This window comes from Pogoniulus pusillus, chromosome 22 (assembly GCF_015220805.1).
Source record: "Pogoniulus pusillus isolate bPogPus1 chromosome 22, bPogPus1.pri, whole genome shotgun sequence".
Lineage (NCBI taxonomy): Eukaryota > Metazoa > Chordata > Aves > Piciformes > Lybiidae > Pogoniulus > Pogoniulus pusillus.
Window position 1 is genome coordinate 4,774,195 of NC_087285.1, and position 18,107 is coordinate 4,792,301.

Genomic DNA, 18,107 nt, shown 5'->3' on the forward strand with positions numbered 1-18,107 from the left:
TAAACTCTCTCCCCAATCCCACCACTTTCTCCTCAAATACATTGTCCTCTCCCCAAGCCCACCCTGTGATGGTTTGGGTGGTACCTGCCCCCTACTCTTATGAAATCAGCCAGACTAGACTCAGGCAGCAGGAAATGAAGGATTGAAGCTTTATATTCACAGCTTAGCATAATATACAAGCAGACAGTTACAACATTTACAGCTATTGACAGAAATAGACAAGTTAAAAGTGATACAGAAACACAACAGCCCTCCCAGAAACCAGAGTCCCCAGGAGGGGCTCTCAACTACCTTTCCACTTCTCTGCCTTATCCTAGACTTTGCTTTTCATGCAAGGTGAGTTTGGAAGATCAGCCAGGGGGGGTTAGAAAGCAGAAGGATTAGTTGCACAGAGAGCAGGTTAGGGAGGAAAGTACAGGCACCAGCTGCAGCAGAGAGCCACTGTGTTAGCTGTGTTCATGTTCTTGTTTTTATCCATCTCAGCAAGCCTATGAGTGCAGCAGACCTCAGCATTGATCCCTTTTCACAGCCTATCAGCTAATTCTTCTCACCAAAACATCCCTGCTAGCCCCAAACTAGCACACTCTCCCAAAAGGGAAAGAAGGACAGGATGCAAGGGATGACAACACACAGTAGGAAGGGCACAGCACAGAAGAGAAAGAAGAGGATGATGCAGAAGCACAGAATCATTAAAGTCATGAAGGTTGGAAAAGACCTTTAAGATCATCCAGTCTAACTGTAACCCAGCTCCCATCACTACTGAACTGTGTTCTCAAGCACCACATCTCCACACTTCTCAAATGCCTCCAGGGATGGGGACTTCCCCACCTCCCTGGGCAGCCTCACCCAAGGCCTGAGCCACTCTCTCACCCTTCTAATCCAAAAGCACAGCCTTGTGTGCTGTTGTCTTCTGCTTCATCCCCATACAAAGATGTTCTTCTATTCTTGTTCCACTGCTGTTGCTCCTGGGTGTAGAGTTGGTGATGCCAGGTAGGAGCTGGCCTTGTGTGGACAAGGGGACATGCTGGGTCCACAGGCACCCAGCAGTGTGTTGGAGCTGATGGGTTTGTGATGCTAAGTCCTGCTCTCCCAGGATCCCATGCTGTGTATCCACAGCTTGTTAAGTGGAGGTAACAGGGAATATCAGCAGGACTTCCACCTGCATATCAGAAGGTTCTTCTGTGTGCTCTGGAAACCTCTGAGAAGAAGGTGGTGATGAAACAGAAGGTGAAACAATGTTCACTTGAGTGGTAGCAGCATCTTAGGTTTCTCCTCTGCAGCTCTGACAAATATCTTGGGAGCTTCCAAGCTTGAAGTTCAGTCATAGACAGTTTTATCCATAAGCTCTGTGCCATCAGCTGGGGTGTCAGCTGTTTCCCTGCCTGGAATTGTGGAGCTCTGTAGGTGAGCTCAGAGTAACACCAGGGCTCAGTTTTCAGGAAGAAATGGCATCTTTCATTACCCAAAGAGTTGCAGGTCCTGGGGAAGGAGTCTGGGCACACAGACTTTGGAGAAGGGGAGCCCCCAGTATCTGCAGGGGAGGTAGTGAGGGACTTTTTAGGTGTCAGGTAGTGATAGGACTGGGGGGAATGGATCCAGGCTGGAGGAGGGGAGGTTTGGGTTGCGTGTTAGAAGGAGATTCTTTGCCATGAGGGTGGTGAGAGGCTGGCACAGGGAAGTGGTGCAAGCCTCATCCCTGGATGTTTTTAAGACCAGGCTGGATGTGGCTCTGAGCAACCTGATTTAGTGGGAAGTGTACCTGCCCCCAGCAGGGGGATTGGAACTAGGTGATCCTGGGGGTCCCTCCTAATCCTGACACTTCTGTGGCTATCAGGATCTGGTGTGGGTAGCTATGGTAATCTGCACATCCTCAGCGCTGGCAGAGGTGACCTGGACATCCTCAGTGTTGGGAAGGGGAGAAGTACAGAGGAATCAGGTGTGGAAAAGGCTGTAAGTTCAGAATGAATGCTTTCCTAAAGCTGGTGAGGAAAGTGCAGCTACTTGCCTAACCTGGATGCTCAAGAGCTACTGCTGAGCTGGTTTCCTCCTCACCTTTTCCACCATGGAAGGGCAGCAAGTAGGTGTGTGGGAAAGTAACCATGCACAGAGGGGTGATGACCTGGAGCTACAAGAGGGTGTTGTGCAAGTGACAGTGGGTAGCTGGGACTTTCTTTCTCTTCTTTATGAACTTCAAATGGCCAAATATGAATCACTCTGGGGGTGCTGCAGGACTTTCTGATCAAGTCAGTGGGATGCCACAAAGTCTGAGGTAAGCCTCAGGATGATGCTGAGTGTTTTGGAGGTTAGGTTGAATGCTATTAAAGTTATCACAGTATCATCAGGGTTGGAAGAGACCTCATAGATCATCAAGTCCAACCCTTTACCACAAAGCTCAAGGCTAGACCATGGCACCAAGTGCTGTGTCCAACCTTGCCTTGAACAGCTCCAGGGACGGCGACTCCACCACCTCCCCGGGCAGCCCATTCCAGTGTCCAATGACTCTCTCAGGGAAGAACTTTCTCCTCACCTCCAGCCTAAATCTCCCCTGGCGCCTTGGAGGAGCTGTTGGTGCAGGATGGGTGCTCAGCAGAAAAGCCCAAGCTTCCCAACACACCTGGCCACAGGAGGTAATACAAACATGTTGTCTGCTAAGATCTCTCTTAGAATCATAGAACCACTTTGTTTGGAGAAGCTCCTCCAGCCATCCTTATCTGCCATCTACCCATTGGGAACCCTTCCCTGGCCCAGTCCTTGAAGCTTTTGGATGGTCTCATGGTCTGAGTGTCAGGATTGGGCTTTCTTTGTGCCAAACCCCACAAACTTCAAGCCTTGTTAGACATCCCTGGTGACATAAAGACATCCCCTGCTCCATAACTGCACAACAGAAATGACAGTGCTTGGCTGTGCTTGTTATGTGAAGATTTAATTACTGGGTACAGTTTGAATCCCTCTACATGCCATAACACTTAGCACAGAGTCCAATCTATGCCAACCTTCTCTTCACCCCTTCCCACCCATTCTCCTTGCTGCCTGGGTGACTCTTCCCTAGAACAGGTCATTGAGGTGTTTCCATGAGCTGGGGCAGCTGCATTTGCTGTCCAAGTGCAGATCCAACTCTCCTCTCATGACGTTGCTGCAGTCCTGCTTCTGATTGACCCATTTCAAGAACTCCTCCAGACTCTCTTTAAACCGTATGAAATTTGTTTTGGCCATCTTGGAGCAGTTTTCATCAGTGGAGGAAGATTTCTAAGGGAAAAGAGGAGATGCTGATGCATGACTTCTGGAGGGATTCCACCCCAGTGCTGCCCATCGTCTGTAGCTTCCCCAGCTTGCTGGGGTGGAGGATGAGGCCAGCCAGCACTGAACTCTTTCACACAATTCCTATAGATCATAAGTCACAGAATCTCAGCATAGTGGGGGTTGGAAGGCATCTCTGAAGATCATCTGGTCCAACATCCTGGCTGAATCAGGGTCACCCACATTGCAATGTCCAGATGGGTTTGGAATCTCTCCAGGGAGGGAGACTCCACAACCTCTCTGGGCAGCCTGCTCCAGCACCCTCACAGCGGAAAATTCTCTCCTGCCCTTTAGGTGGAACCTCCTGGCTTCCAGATTGTGCCCATTGCCTCTTGTCTTGTCACTGACAAGAGTCTGGCCCAATTCTCTTGCCCCCCACCCTTTAGCTGTTGCTGAGCATTGTTCAGATCCCCTCTGGGGCTGTTCTCCAGGCTCAACAGCCCCAGGGCTCTCAGCCTTTCAGAGTCATAGAATGGTCTGGGTTGGAAGGGGCCTCCAAATGTCATCTAGTCCAAACCCTTCTGCAGTAAGCAGGGGCATCCTCAACTAGATCAGGTTGCCAAGAGCCCTGAGCAACCTCACAAATGGTCCAGACACCTCAACATCTTCATGGCCCTAAGAATGAAGCTCCATGCATCAGTGCAGCCCAGTAGCTGCAGCAGCATCACCCAGCTGGAGATGTGTCTGTGGCTTTCCAGCTCCTGGGTTCCTTAGCATGTATCTGAGGGAGCTACCAGGAGTTTGAACAGCATCACCCAATATAAAAGTCCTGGCTGGCTGCATAACCACAAGGAAATGCTTGAAACTCAGAGATGGACAAAGCTTACCCTCAAAACAGGGCAGTTTTCCTCTAGCTTTTCCATATCTCTTTCAACTTTCTTCATACACCTGTGCATGGGGATCTTCTTCAGCTCATGAATGAAGTTTTCAGTGTTATAATGTGCACAATTCTGGTTCTGGGAGAAAGGGAAAAGAGAAGGAAAATAAATAGTTTTCTACTTTGCAACAGAAAGCTTTTATGTCTTGAAAGGTCTGTCCATGTCCACCACTGCAGAGAGTCTGCTCCCATTCCCTTGCTCCTTACCTGTTCAGATGGAACCTCCTGGCTTCCAGTTTGTGCCTGTTGCCCCTTGTCCTGTCACTGGGCACCACTGAGAAGAGTCTGGCCCCATCCTCTTGCTCTGCACCCTTCAGCTCTTGCTGAGCATTGCTCAAATCCCCTCTGGGGCTGCTCTTCTCCAGGCTCTCAGCCTTTGCTCCTCACAGAGCTGCTCCAGGCCCCTCAGCAGCTTTGTAGCCTCTGCTGGACGCTCTCCAGTAGTTCCCTCTCTCTCTTGAGCTGGGGAGCCCAGAACTGGACCCAGTCCTATATCTAAGTTCTTATTAGTGCTGAGTGAAAGGTGAGAACCTCCCTCAACCTGCTGGCCTCTCTGTAGGCACCCCAGGGCACCATTGGCCTTCTTGGCCATGAGCACACATTGCTGGCTCATGGTGAGCCAGCCCACAACAACTCCTTCTCCATAGAGCTGCTTTCCAGCAGGTCCCCCCTCACCTCCCCTGCTGCAGGAGGCTATTCCTGCCCAGGTGAAGGGCCCTACACTGGTTCCTCTTCTAGCTCTGCCTTGCCTCTATCTGCTAATTAAGGAGAATCACTTTAATCTGGTGCATTTGGCTTTCTGGAGCCTGCTCCACATCACTCACACATCATCTGCTATCAGCCCACACAAGATGTAAGACTGCTCAAGGGTTACTGGGTGTGAACTGGAGTGGCTGTGGTTGACAGGACAGATTGAGTGAGGCATGGCCTTGGGGACACCCTGATGGTGTTTGGACACCTCATGGGCTGGAATACTCTTGCACAGCAGCTTTTGGGTTTAAAGAGAGCCCTGTTCTCCTCTCTGCAGAGCTGCTTCCCAGCGGTGCATTGAGATAGAATCATAGAATCAAGCAGGTTGGAAGAGACCTCCAAGCTCATCCAGTCCAACCTATCACCCAGCCCTAGCCAGTCAACCAGACCATGGCACCAAGTGCCTCATCCAGGCTTTTCTTGAACACCTCCAGGGATGGTGCCTCCACCACCTCCCTGGGCAGCCCATTCCAATGCCAATCACTCTCTCTGCCAACAACTTCCTCCTAACATCCAGTCTAGACCTCCCCTGGCACAACTTGAGACTGTGTCCCCTTGTTCTGTTACTGGCTGCCTGAGGGAAGCCCAACCCCCCAGCTGGCTACAACCTCCTTTCAGGGAGTTGTAGGCAGCAATGAGGTCTGCCCTGAACTGATAAACACTGGGTCTGTGCCAGCCCAGCAATTAGCATGGCTTATTAGCCAGACTGAGGAGCTCAGGTGTTGAAACTGCGTGTCAGCACTGGGGACAGCCAGGGGAGCCACCTCAGCTCCAAGTGGGCAGCAGTGAGATGATGCCCTGCACTCCCCAGCTGGCAGCCCTGCCCCAGTCTGCCTTTCACATCTTGCCCTCTGGTGTCCTCAGCCCGGCAATGCCAGAGGCTGCAGGGCAAGTTCCCTTTGGAGGCTGATAACCAGGGGACAGGAAACAACAACCTCTTACCTTGATGTGAAGAGGCCTGAGGAACCGCTCCTGAAAACGACAGAGATCTGTTAGCTGAGAAGTGGAAACCACCTCAGAAGGCAAACCTGGGCTTAGGGGAAAGGGGAGAGTGGTTTACTTTGATAGGCTCTTGTTCAGCTTCCAGTAAGCAAAGCATCTCATCGATGATGGTCTTGTTCTGCAGAGCTTCCTTCAGAGGGAGAAAGTAGCTCGATGCTCCAGAGGTGAACAGTAACAAACCCAAGTGAAGGTACATTTTGGAGGTGTGATGTGCTGGAAGCTGGATCCTTTTATCTGAATTCAGGCTTCTCTCCCCTGGCAGGGGCTGAACTCCCTTATATAGGGCAGCTGGGCGAGTGCAGGATGTGATGGGGATCTTATCACCTTCATAAATCACTAAAATAGGAAAGCAAACTCATGCAGCTGAAGGAGCAGTGCATCTGATATGAGAAACATCTATGATTAATGCTCTGGCAAACTTCCTGCAGTCTCCAGAGAAACATGTCAACACAAGAGCAATGTGCAAGGGCACCAGTGATGGACAAGGTGCTGCAAAAGCACACACTGAAGGGCAAAGTGCATTGCAACTCCAGGCAAAGCTCTAAGCTTGGGGCAGAGTGGCTGGAAAGATGCCCAGCAGTAAGAAGACCTGGAAGTGTTGGTTGATAGCTGTGAGCAATGTGTGCCCAGGTGGCTGAGCAAGCCACCAGCATCCTGGGCAGTGTGACCAGCAGGAGCATGGTAGGGTTCATCCCTCTGTTACTCAACACTGATGAGACCACAGCTCAAATACTGGGTTTGGGCCCCTTGCTCTGAGGACATTGTGGTACTGGAGAAGGTCCAGAGGAGGGCAGTGAAGCTGGTGAAGGGTCTGGAGAACAGGTCTGGTGAGGAGCAGCTGAGGGAACTGCTGGAGAAAGTCTGGAGAAAAGGAAGCTGAGGGGAGACCTCACTGCTCTCTGCAGCTCCCAGGAAGGAGGTTAGAGCTGGCTGGGTGTTAGTCTCTCCTCCCAGATAACAAGAGGAAATGGCTTCAGGTTGAACCAGAGGAGGTTTAGGTTGGACATGAGGAACAATTTCTTTCCTGCAGGAGTGGTCAGGCATTGGCACAGGCTGCCCAGGGAGGTGGTGGAGTCCCCATCCCTGGGGGTGTTCAAGAAACCTGTGGACATGGCACTTGAGGACATGGTTTAGCAGGCATGGTGGCATTGGATTGTTGGGTTGACAGCTGAACTGGATGGATGATCTTGGAGGTCTTTTCCAACCAAAGCACTTCTATGACTCATACCAGAGGAAATCAGGGACACAGCCCTACAGCTGATTGTTTTCACCCAGATAAGATTGCATCCAATGTTAATGTAAACTGTTGCAGTTTAAAGATGTCATCACCTCCAAAGCTAGTGCCAGGTGAAGATGGAGCCTGTAGGACCTCACCTCTACAGCATCATGTGGGAGCAGATGGGTGCTCAGCCATCCAGAGCAGCCCAGCTACGCTGTGGAAAAAGCTTTCTTTGGCCTGGAAAGGACACAAAAGGTTGTCTGTCCATGGCATTAGGAAGCGTGAGGGCTGGATCTCTCCTGAGGGGGCAGGTTGCTAAGACAGCCTGAGCAGAGCTCCAGTTTCAACTGGCAGCTGCCCCTTCCTGGGGAACTGGTTCTGGATTCTTTAATGATGGCCTTGCCTTCAGGTGACACATCTCAAAGGCAATGAGGTGCTTTGTGTCATGTGTGAGTGGAGCAGAACAAGGACTGAGGGCCTGAAATTGTGCCAGGGAGGTTCAGGTTGGATATTAGGGCAAAATTGAGGGTGGGCAGGCACTCATCTTATTCTGTATGGTGATTTGATAATCACATGGCCCTGTAGGCTGTACCTTCATCTAAGCCATTAGCACATCCCAAAGCCTGCTCATGCCATTGACTGGATGACTTTCATACCCTCTGGGGCAATGTGGCTCCTTGTAACACCCACCAGGAAAATGTAATCTGGATTAATGTCACAGAGCTTTAAAACTGCTGGAGAGAAACATGTGATTATGAGAGAGATGTTATTAAGAGATTATCTTTGATGATCTGGATGAGGGGGTCGAGTCCAACACCAGGAATTTTGCAGATGACACCAAGCTAGGAGCAGTGTGGATCTGTTGGAGGGTAGGAGAGCCCTGCAGAGGGACCTGGCCAGGCTGCATGGGTTGGCAGAGGCCAATGGGATGAGATTGAACAAGGCTAAGTGCAGGGTTCTGCACTTTGGCCACAACAACACCAAGCAGCACTACAGGCTGGGGACAGAGTGGCTGAGAGCAGCCAGGCAGAGAAGGAGCTGGGGGTATTGGTAAAGAGTAGCTGAAGATGAGGCAGCAGTGCCCAGGTGGGCAGCAGAGCCAATGGCATCCTGGGCTGGCTCAGGAGCAGTGTGGGCAGCAGGACAAGGGAGGTTATTCTGCCCCTGTGCTCAGCACTGCTCAGGCCACACCTTGAGTGCTGTGTCCAGTTCTGGGCTCCTCCAGTCAAGAGAGATGTTGAGGTGCTGGAAGGTGTTTGGAGAAGGGCAGCAAGGCTGGGGAGAGGCCTGGAGCACAGCCCTGTGAGGAGAGGCTGAGGGAGCTGGGGGGGTGCAGCCTGCAACAGAGGAGGCTCAGGGCAGAGCTGATTGCTGCCTGCAGCTCCCTGCAGGGAGGCTGTAGCCAGGTGGGGTTGGGCTCTGCTGCCAGGCAACCAGCAACAGAACAAGGGGACACAGCCTCAAGTTGTGCCAGGGGAGGTCTAGTCTGGGTGTTAGGAGGAAGTTGTTGTCAGAGTGATTGGCATTGGAATGGGCTGCCCAGGGAGGTGGTGGAGTCTCTGTGCCTGGAGGTGTTGAAGCCAAGCCTGGCTGGGGCACTTAGTGCCATGGTCTGGTTGGTTGGCCAGGGCTGGGTGCTAGGTTGGGCTGGGTGAGCTTGGAGCTCTCTGCCAACCTGGCTGATTCTGTTCTATGTTATTAAGAGGCTGAAGGTCTAGGAGAGCAGCTCACTGTGGCCTGCACAGGATGCATCTCAGTGATGTTGCAGGACCAAGAGTCTCTACCTGCTCCTCCTGCTTACAGCCAGCATCTCCTGGGGTGCTTCATACAGCTGCAGACATCTCCTTCAGCTTTGGAAAGGCAGGAACAGGCTGCACTTTATTAAACCCTTCAGATCTTCACCCTTTTGGTGATAAAAAAAAGGTGATTTAAATAAAGGAAAAACATTGGAATCAGCTGCCATTTGAAACTGACTCAGTGCCAGCATGGTGGGGGTTCAAAGTGACCTCTGGACATCATCCAGTCCAGCCACCCTGCTGAAACAGGGGCGTCCACAGCAGCTTGCCCAGGATCATAATGTTCAGGTTTGGAATCTCTCCAGAGGAGGAGACCCCACAACCTCCCTGGGCAGCCTGCTCCAGGGCTCCAGCACCCTCACACCAAAGCAGTTTCTCCTCATCTTCAGATGGAACCTCCTGGCTTCCAGCTAGCACACATTTCCCCTTGTCCTGTCACTGGGCTCCACTGGTAGGATTCTGGCCCCATCCTCTTCCCACCCTTTTCACCTTCAGCTCTTGCTGAGCAGTCTCAGGCTTCTCTTCTCCAGCCTCAACAGTGCCAGGTCTCTCCTCATCAGAGAGATGCTCCAGTCCCCTCATCACCCTTGTGGCCCTCGCAAGAGATTCTGAGGGTTTGGCAAGTGGAGTCATAAGGAGCTGGGACAGTCAAGCACAAAGAAATCCCCCAAGCTAGTGAGAAAGAGGCTGGGGTTGTTCAGTGAGAAGCTGCCTTTCTCAGCAGGTCTAGCTAGGGTGCTGCAGGTGAATTTGAGGCACACAAGCCATTTTTCAGGTGTGCCCAGAAAACAGCAAGTCTGAGCCTTTCCTTCACCTTTCGGTGACACTTCTGAGCTCTTTGAGTAATACTGAGAAAAGTTGGTTAGAAACCTGAGTAAGAAACTGGCAGCCCTTCTCCTCCCAGCTTATGCCATGGTGCAGGCAAGAGCTGCCACCTAGAGAACAGCCACTGCTAGCTGCAGCCTGAGCTGGGCTTTCTCGATTTTGGAGCTAACCAGACCTCAGCCCTGCTGAGTTAGCTGCCTGCTCTGTGATCCACTGCAGCCCAAGGCCCTGGGGAGTTGCCTGGGGAGATGCCCCAGTTTGCAGGGGTAGCAGTTTAATTTGTATTTGGGTGTTAACAGATGATAGGGAAGGTGGAGTCTGGACGTACAGGCATTTGCTGTTCCCCAAGAGCCTGGCAGTGATGGTGCTGGGCTCAGCCTGTTCCAATAGGGCCATTTTCCAACCTTCCTTCCTCACAGCATCTTCCCATACTCCAGGGCCACTGCTCTATTAGTTCCTCCAAAAGGTTGTCAAGCCCTGGACCAGGCTGCTCAGGACAGTGGTGAAGCCTCCATGCCCTGAGAGGTTTCAAATCCATGAGGGATGTGGCTTAGTGGTGACCTGGCAGTGCTGGGTTAGCAGGTGGACTTGGTGATCTTAGAGGACTCTTCCAACAAAGCAATTCTATCCTTTTCTCTCCAAACAGCTTCCAGCCTTTGAATAAGTACCCTTGGGGAGCAGCTTTTCTGCAGGCTGTGTGCCAGTCTTGGGGAGATGGACTAGAATGTAGAATCACAGAGTGGTTTGAGTGGGAAGGGACCTTTAAAGGTCATCTAGTCCAACCACTCTGCAGTCATCAAGGACATCAGCCACTAAAGAAGCTTGCTAGGAGCCCTGGAATGGTTCCAGGTTCTCCCACTTCTCTGGGCAACCTGTGGGCCACACCTACAGGTTACCCTCAGTGGAAAATATTTCTTCTTTCTCTCTGGTCTTTATCTTCCTCTTTTAATTCAAACCCTCACAACAGGCCCTGCTAAAAAACTGTCCCCAGCTTTCTGTTCAGCCCCTTAAAGCACTGAAAGGCCACCAGAAGGTCTCCCTGGAACCTTCTTTTCTCTGGGTTGAACAAGCCCAGACTCTTTCAGCCTGGCCTCACAGCAGAGCCCTTCCAGCCCTCCCAGCATCATCATAGCCTCCTCTGGCCCTGCTGCAACAGGTCCAAGTCTCTCTTGTGCAGCATCTTGGGTGTTTCCTAAATGATGTTACGAACACCACCCTGACAGGCAAACCTTGTTGGTGTCACCTTCCTCTTGATCTCATCTTAAAGGATGAGTCACCAAAGATGCTAAAGCTTTTCTGTGTGCTCTGAACTGTAGGTGTAGGCTAATGCCTTATTTTCAGCTCAGTGGGGGAGGCAGGTTGGTGATGGCTGAGCCTACCTTGGGGTTGGGTTTTTGCTCTTCGTACAATGTCTGTAAGTGCCTTCCCCCACCCCCAAGGAAATCCTTTGCAGGTGCTGTTAAAAATGTTATTAAGGCTAAGAACATGTTTGAAGAATTAAGTAATCCCTGCAGATTCCAACATGGATTTCTCTGCCTGGTCCACCCACCCGTTCCTGCAGGCACTGTGGTCTCTTGGGGATCCCAGAGAGGCACACCATGGCTTGCACAGACACTGCTTTCTGCTCAGTTCTCCTTGATTGAGGGAAATTTTATTTCCATGTGCTCAGTGATGCTTGCAAATGTAGATAAAGATGATGGGCTTGGCTAGGATCACTTCCTAAAGGTGGAATTCCCATGGGGTAATCCCCTTGGAAGGGAAGGTGTGTGCCCAGCCAGTCTGATGGTCCATGGAGATATCCAGCACTGTGTCCCCATCCCCAAACAGGATTTCATGGCAGTTTGCTAAATGTGTGATTTCTTCTGGTTGGGTGAATCTTGCTGAAATGCAGAATGCCCAACCAAGGGGGAAAGAAGAGGTGCTGCAGGGAGATGAAGTGAAAGCAAGCAAACAAAATCCTCCCTCAGTATGGGAGTGCAAGTTTTACCCAAATCTGACAGCACAAGAGGTCTTAGGCTGTCCTGCACTTCATGGTGATCCCCTACACAGGGGCATCAATCATCTGCAGACTAGCAAATAAACTCATCTATTTCTGAATAGAAGCCCCTCATGAAACTGTCAAAAGCTCACCAGTAGATGACCCTGACCAGATGGATCTAAGCTGGTTTAGATCTTTTCAATGCTGGTCAATAGCTGAGGTGTGAGGAGCAGGGGAATGGGGCCAGACTCTTGCCAGCAGTGCCCAATGACAGCACAAGGGGCAGTGGGCACAAACTGGAGCCCAGGAGGTTCCACCTGAACAGCAGGAGAAAGTTCTTTGGTGTTAGGGTGCTGGAGCCCTGGAGCAGGCTGCCCAGGGAGGTTGTGGAATCTCCTTCTCTGGAGAGATTCCAAACCTGGACATTGTGATCCTGGGCAAACTGCTGTGAGTGCTCTGCTTTAGCAGGAGGGTTGGACTGGATGATCTCCAGAGGTCCCTTCCAACTCCTTCCATGCTGGGATTCCTTGAATCCCCATAAACCATCACCAAACAATAACAAAAGGATTCCAGTTATACTTTGGTGCAAGAGATTTATTGTGCAGGTTCCATTAGAGTTTGGTTACATCTCAGAGAGTTGTACATGAAACCTTCCCAGCTTTTTAACTGCCAAAGGGGCTGGTGTGGTGTGCTGGCAGCACACAGCTGTGAGAAGGGCAACCCTGGCTTCACAATTTGCTCTCCATATTCTGACTGTTGATAGCTGTCCCTGTGTTGGTAGCACAGCTGCATCCTTCAGTTGCTATCAGTACTTAAGCATGATGCAGAGAGTGAGGGTTGCCTCCTCTGATGAGACTCTCCTCTAAAAATGCCCCAAACCTCCCACAGAGGTGTGAAACTGCTCTGCAAGCCTACAGAATAGAACTATAGAATCATTGAGGTTGGAAAAGACCTTTAAGATCAGGAAGTCCAACCTTCTACCCAGCACCTCCGTGACCGCTGGAGCATGTCCCAGAGTGCCACAATCTACTCATTTTGTTAACACCTTTGGGGGTGGTGACTCCACCACTTCTAGAAACCTCAGCTGTAGGAGCAGGATGGTGACATTGCCAGGATGCAACATTAAAAGCCACAAAATGAAGGCTTCATTTGGTTGAGAAGAAAAGGTACATGGAGGGAAGATGGAGACTGGACATTAGGAAGAAATTCTTTCCAATGAGAGTGGTGAGACACTGGAGCAGGTTGCCCAGGGAGGTTGTGGACAAATCCTCCCTGCAGGTGCTCAAAGCCAAGATGGTTGAGCAACCTAGTTTGTTGGAAGATGTCCCTGCCTGTGGCAGGGTGGTTGGACCTAGATGATCTTTAAGCTCCCTTCCAATCTAATCCATTTTTGTGTACCAGGTTCTTAGTCTGCAGGCTGTACTTAGATGCTTCAACCCCTTCTGCAAGGCTGAGTGAAAGTGGTTTCCACCTTTGCTGCCTGAGTGGGTGTGAGTGATGCTTTCCACTAGCAACCAGCCATGATGAAGTCTATTTTGTGTGTCTTAATAATTAAAGACCACAAAGGCTCAGTGGTTTGCTAAGGTTTGGTGTCTTTGTGAGCCGCTGTTGGTTGCGTTTGGTGGTGACTCAGAGGAGACAAAGGCAGTAGCTGTCCTGTGGGCTGCATCACAGGCTTGGGACCGGTCCTGAGGGATGATAAAGAGGTGACGATGCTGGGTGTAACAGTGGTTCCTATTCCAGTTTGGTAGGATGGCTTTGTCCCAGATTTCACGATGCAGAGCCAAGCCCTGGGGCTGTTACTTGTGCTAGTGTGGTTAGAGAGAGCATGGGAGCAACCTGCAGGCTGGATCCACAGAGCTGCTCCTCACACCCCCCCCAGTGAAGAGCAGGTTTCCAAAGTAGATAACAATTGCATTGCCTCATTGTAAAAATAAATATCTTGAAGTTTCTACAAATAAATAGAATAAATAAATATGAATAGATCTATGAATAAATAACAGCTCCCAGCAGTCTTGCTCAATGGAGTAAGGATGCACAAATGAGGGTGTGCAAAGCCCAGGGCTCCTAGCAGGCTGGGCTCAGGGATGCTTCAAACTTCTTTGAAGAACTACGTTGTCTCCTCCATGTAGTAGTGATTCAGGAACCTCAGGAAATATTCCAAGTTACTGAAAAAGTCTTCCTCTTCCACTGGCTCCCACTCCTGCTCCTGGGGGAAGGAAAGAAGAAGAGTTAGAAGAACATAATCCAGACCCACAAGTCACATTCCATTCTCTGTCTGTAGGGGTTTGCCTGAATTAATTTTAAGACCATGAAGGCTCTCAGGAAGATGAGAAGGTAGGAAAAGTTACACCTAATGCAGCCATCCCACAGTGAGAGCAGCTTCTACCCCCAAGGCTGGGCAGCCTTGGGGTGTCTCAGTCTCTGTCTGCCCTAGGGCACCCCCACCAAATGATGAACTCTCTCTTGGCAAGGAGATATTGGGAAGAGATGAGCAGAGCAGAGTTGTCACCAGGTCTGCTGGATGGAAACTGCTCAGTTGGGCACTTAGTCTCAGTGCAGCCAGGCTGAACTCCATGGTATTCTTAACCACAGAGTTGTTTGGGTTGGAAAAGACCTCCAACATCATCCAGTCCAACTGTCAGCCTAACACCACCCTGGCCATTAAACCCTGTCCCCAAGGGCTGTGCCCACAGGTTTCTCAAACACCTCCAGGGATGGAGACCTCCCTGGCCAGCCTGTACCAATGCCTGACCACACTTGCTGGAAAGAAATTGGCCCTGATATCCAACCTAAACCTCCCCTGGTTCTTTATGGTCATGAAAAGAACATAAAAGAATGAGCAGAAAGTCCAACCCAAACCTACCATCCTCCCAAGGCACAACTCCCCATCGTGCTGGATTTTCTGCAGCTTCTGGGCTATCAGTCTCTCCTCCATCTCTTTGCTTCTTTTTAAGGCTTCAATAAATCCTTTCAGATAGGTGATCACATCCCCTCCTGCCTCCATCGTGTCATTCTGCAATAACAAAGCTCAGTCATCTCTCTCCTGCCTGTGCTGTGTGGCAGAGTCAGAGAATGGTAGGGGTTGGAAGGGTCCTGTGGAGATTAGTGAGCCAAACCCATATGCCACAGCAGATTTGTCTAAAGCAGGTCACAGAGAAGCACATCCAGATGTGTTCTGAATGTTTCCAGAGATGGAGACTCCAGCACCTCTCTGGGCAACCTGTGGCAGTGCTCAGTCACTCTCCAATCAAAAAGGTTTCTTCTCATGTTCAGGTGGAACTTCTTATGTCTCTGTGCCCATTATCCCTTCTCCTGTCACTGGGCACCACTGAATAAAGTCTGGTCCCACTCTCCTGTCACCCACCCAGAGTATAGGTCAGCATTGGTGAGCTCCCTCCTCAGTCTGCTCTTTCCCAGACTAAACAGTCCTAATTCCCTTAGTCTTTCCCCACAAGAGATCTGTTCCAGTCCTCTCAGCATCCTCACAGCTCTTTGCTGTATCCTTTCCAGCAAGTCCCTGCTCTTCTTGGACCAGGGAGCCCAGTGCTCAATATAGCATTCCAGAACTGGCCTCCAGCCACAGTGCTCCTGCAAATCCCCAAAGTGACCTGGTGACCATCTAAGATCTATTTTAGAATCATAGAATCATTTTGACTGGAAGAGACCTTTAAGATCATTAAGCCCAACCATCAACCCAGTGTTGGCTCCTAAACCCTGTCCCTCAGCACCACTTCTACACAGTTCTGAAACCCCTCCAGGCATGGGGACCTGGGCAGTCTGAGACAGACCTTGCCAACTCTGCTGGGGAAGAAATCATTCCTCACATCCAACCTAAAATCTCTTGCTGTGAGAGTTTGCCCTGAGAGAGAAACCTAAAACCTCTTAGCAGGAGAGAGCACAAGAGCTTGTAGACATCCTGAATGGGCTGCACCTGCAGCTGCTGTCCCCTTCTGCCCCAGGAAGCACGCCAGCCTCCCCACAAGCACTCAGCATCACAATGTCAGCCCAAAAAGTGATCTTACCAGAGCCTTGATTTCACTGCTGCCCTGCAACAGAGAGAGAAACATCAGGTTAGCAGGTGCTCCACCGGTGTAAAAAGTCAGGTGCAGGGCACAAAGGAAATAGAACCACCTTAAGGTTTAGTGTCTGGACATCACTGAGGGTTTCCTGGATGAGGGACCTGAGAGCACAGCCTGTTCCCCTAGTGGAGAGCAGCGGGAAAGTGAAGCAGAGAGCTCCACAGCACAGCAAAAACCCAGCCTGCAGCAGCAGCATCTTGATGAAGGCACTGAGCTTCCCTCTCTGGACTGGGTAAGCTGGCTGCTGGCTTCCTTTTATATATGCTCTGATGCAAGGAAGTGATGAATACCTCACCACAACTATGCTTGCAGTGAAGGCAAGTGGTCACCTGTAGAATGGAAGCTGTTAGTCTCTTATCTGATGGAGGAAACTACATGTTTCTAAAAGAAGGGTTCCTCCCAGAAGTTCAGCAGGAGCTTCGTGGGTCACATCTCTGAGCCCATTCTGGTTCTGGGTGCTGAAGAGTTTTTGTGAGGTGCTGTGGTCTAGAGGTTGGTGTGAGATAAACCAGGGCTGCCTAAATGTCCCCCCAGATCTTCATGTTTGCCCTGCTTCATATTACAATGACACCAAACAATGTTGTAGTCTTTAAAGCTCCTGTCTTGTTCTAGGTTCTCATAAGGGACCTTGTGGGCAAGTCAATGCCTGCACTGCCCTCCAGAGACCTTGTGGCACCTGCATGAGCCTAATGACATGCCAAGGAATCAGCCAAGGTGCAGCTCAGCATCTCAGTGGGGACAGAAGAGCTGTCTCCACTTCTGTTTGAGGGATATTTTCTAGTTTCTGTGCTCTCCTGAGGAAGTTGAAGCCATTTAGATGTAGATCCACAGGACGTTTGGGCAATGGGGATATCATCCCACTGATGATGTGCCCTTCAAGTTCAGAGTGAGTTTTGGGATGGCTGTTGTGAGTCCTGGGTGCTTGGAGCTATCTCCTGTCCCCCAACCCCACAAATCCTGCTAGGGAGGACATCAGAGATGCCCTGGATCTTTGGTCTTGCTGCACAGCTCCTCTGTGCTCTCAGCAAGAGGAATTAAACCTGTATCAAGATTGTGTATGCAGCAAGGGTGACCTCCTTCACGCCTGCATGCCAGGAGTTGGAGCCAAGATGTGCTAGGGCGATGCCTGCTTACAGCACAAGGGGTGGAAACTGAGGCACAGGAAGTTTCATGGATACATGAGGAGTTTTTTTCCCTGTGAGGGTGACAGAGCACTGGAACAGGCTGCTCAGGGGGGTTGTGGAGTCTCCCTCTCTGGAGATATTCAAAACTCACCTGGATGTGTTCCTGTGTGATCTGCTCTGGGTGATCCTGCTCTAGCAGGGGGGTTGGACTGGATGAGTTTTGGAGATCCCTTCCAGCCCCTGGCATTCTGTATGGTTCTGTGACCTTGCTTCCTGCCTATCCATAACACTCAGAATTGACATATCTGTTTTTGCTGCAACTTCAGTTTGACTGTTTGCAGTGCTTCAGGATCCTTCTGTCATTTGATGTTCCTTGCTGCAGTCCCTCCCTTCAGGTCGGTACTCTATCAGGCCACGCCTGGCTCCAATGACTAACCCAGGAGCTGGAGAAGTCAGGAGAGCCACTCACATGTGACCTAAATTCACAGATGTCCTGCAAACTGCTTTGGCTACTCATGTGGCGTTCTCCTACTCATCCTTGCTGTCACTCCAGCACTTCTCTTGTGTCATGCTAACTAAGAATTCTCAGTTAAGGATTAATTAAGCACTCTTGGTTAAGAATCCTTATGACTTAATTAAGAATTAATTAGAAGCCATTACCATGTTAGCTATAAACCAAGGCCTGGAGATGCTGCTGTGGCCGTCCCTCCCCTAAAGAGCCATCTCAGAATCAGAGTTCTTTAGGTTGGAAAAGACATTCAAGATCATTGACTCTCCCTCAGATCTTTGCTATCATTTCATCAGTTGTTTGCTGACACTTTTCTCTGCTGCCCCCCACAGCTCAGCATTTTGGAAGCTTTGCTAGGTGAACCACTGTGGAAGAAGAAGCTGAGTGTTGACTGTAGAATAGTTTGGCTTGGAAAAGCCCTTTCAGATCATCAAGTCCCACCATCACCTAAGTCTGCCAAGTCTGGGGCTAAACCATGTCCCTCAGCACCACATCTCTGTGGCTTTTAAACACCTCCAGAGTGTATAAAAGACCAGATCATGCTTGCTTGTGTGCTCCAACTTTCCCTGTGATCAGCAGATGAGTTTTAGCACCAAGGTGAAGCTGTTTAACACTGGAGGACCTTTGGGATATCATCTTTTCCCTGAGC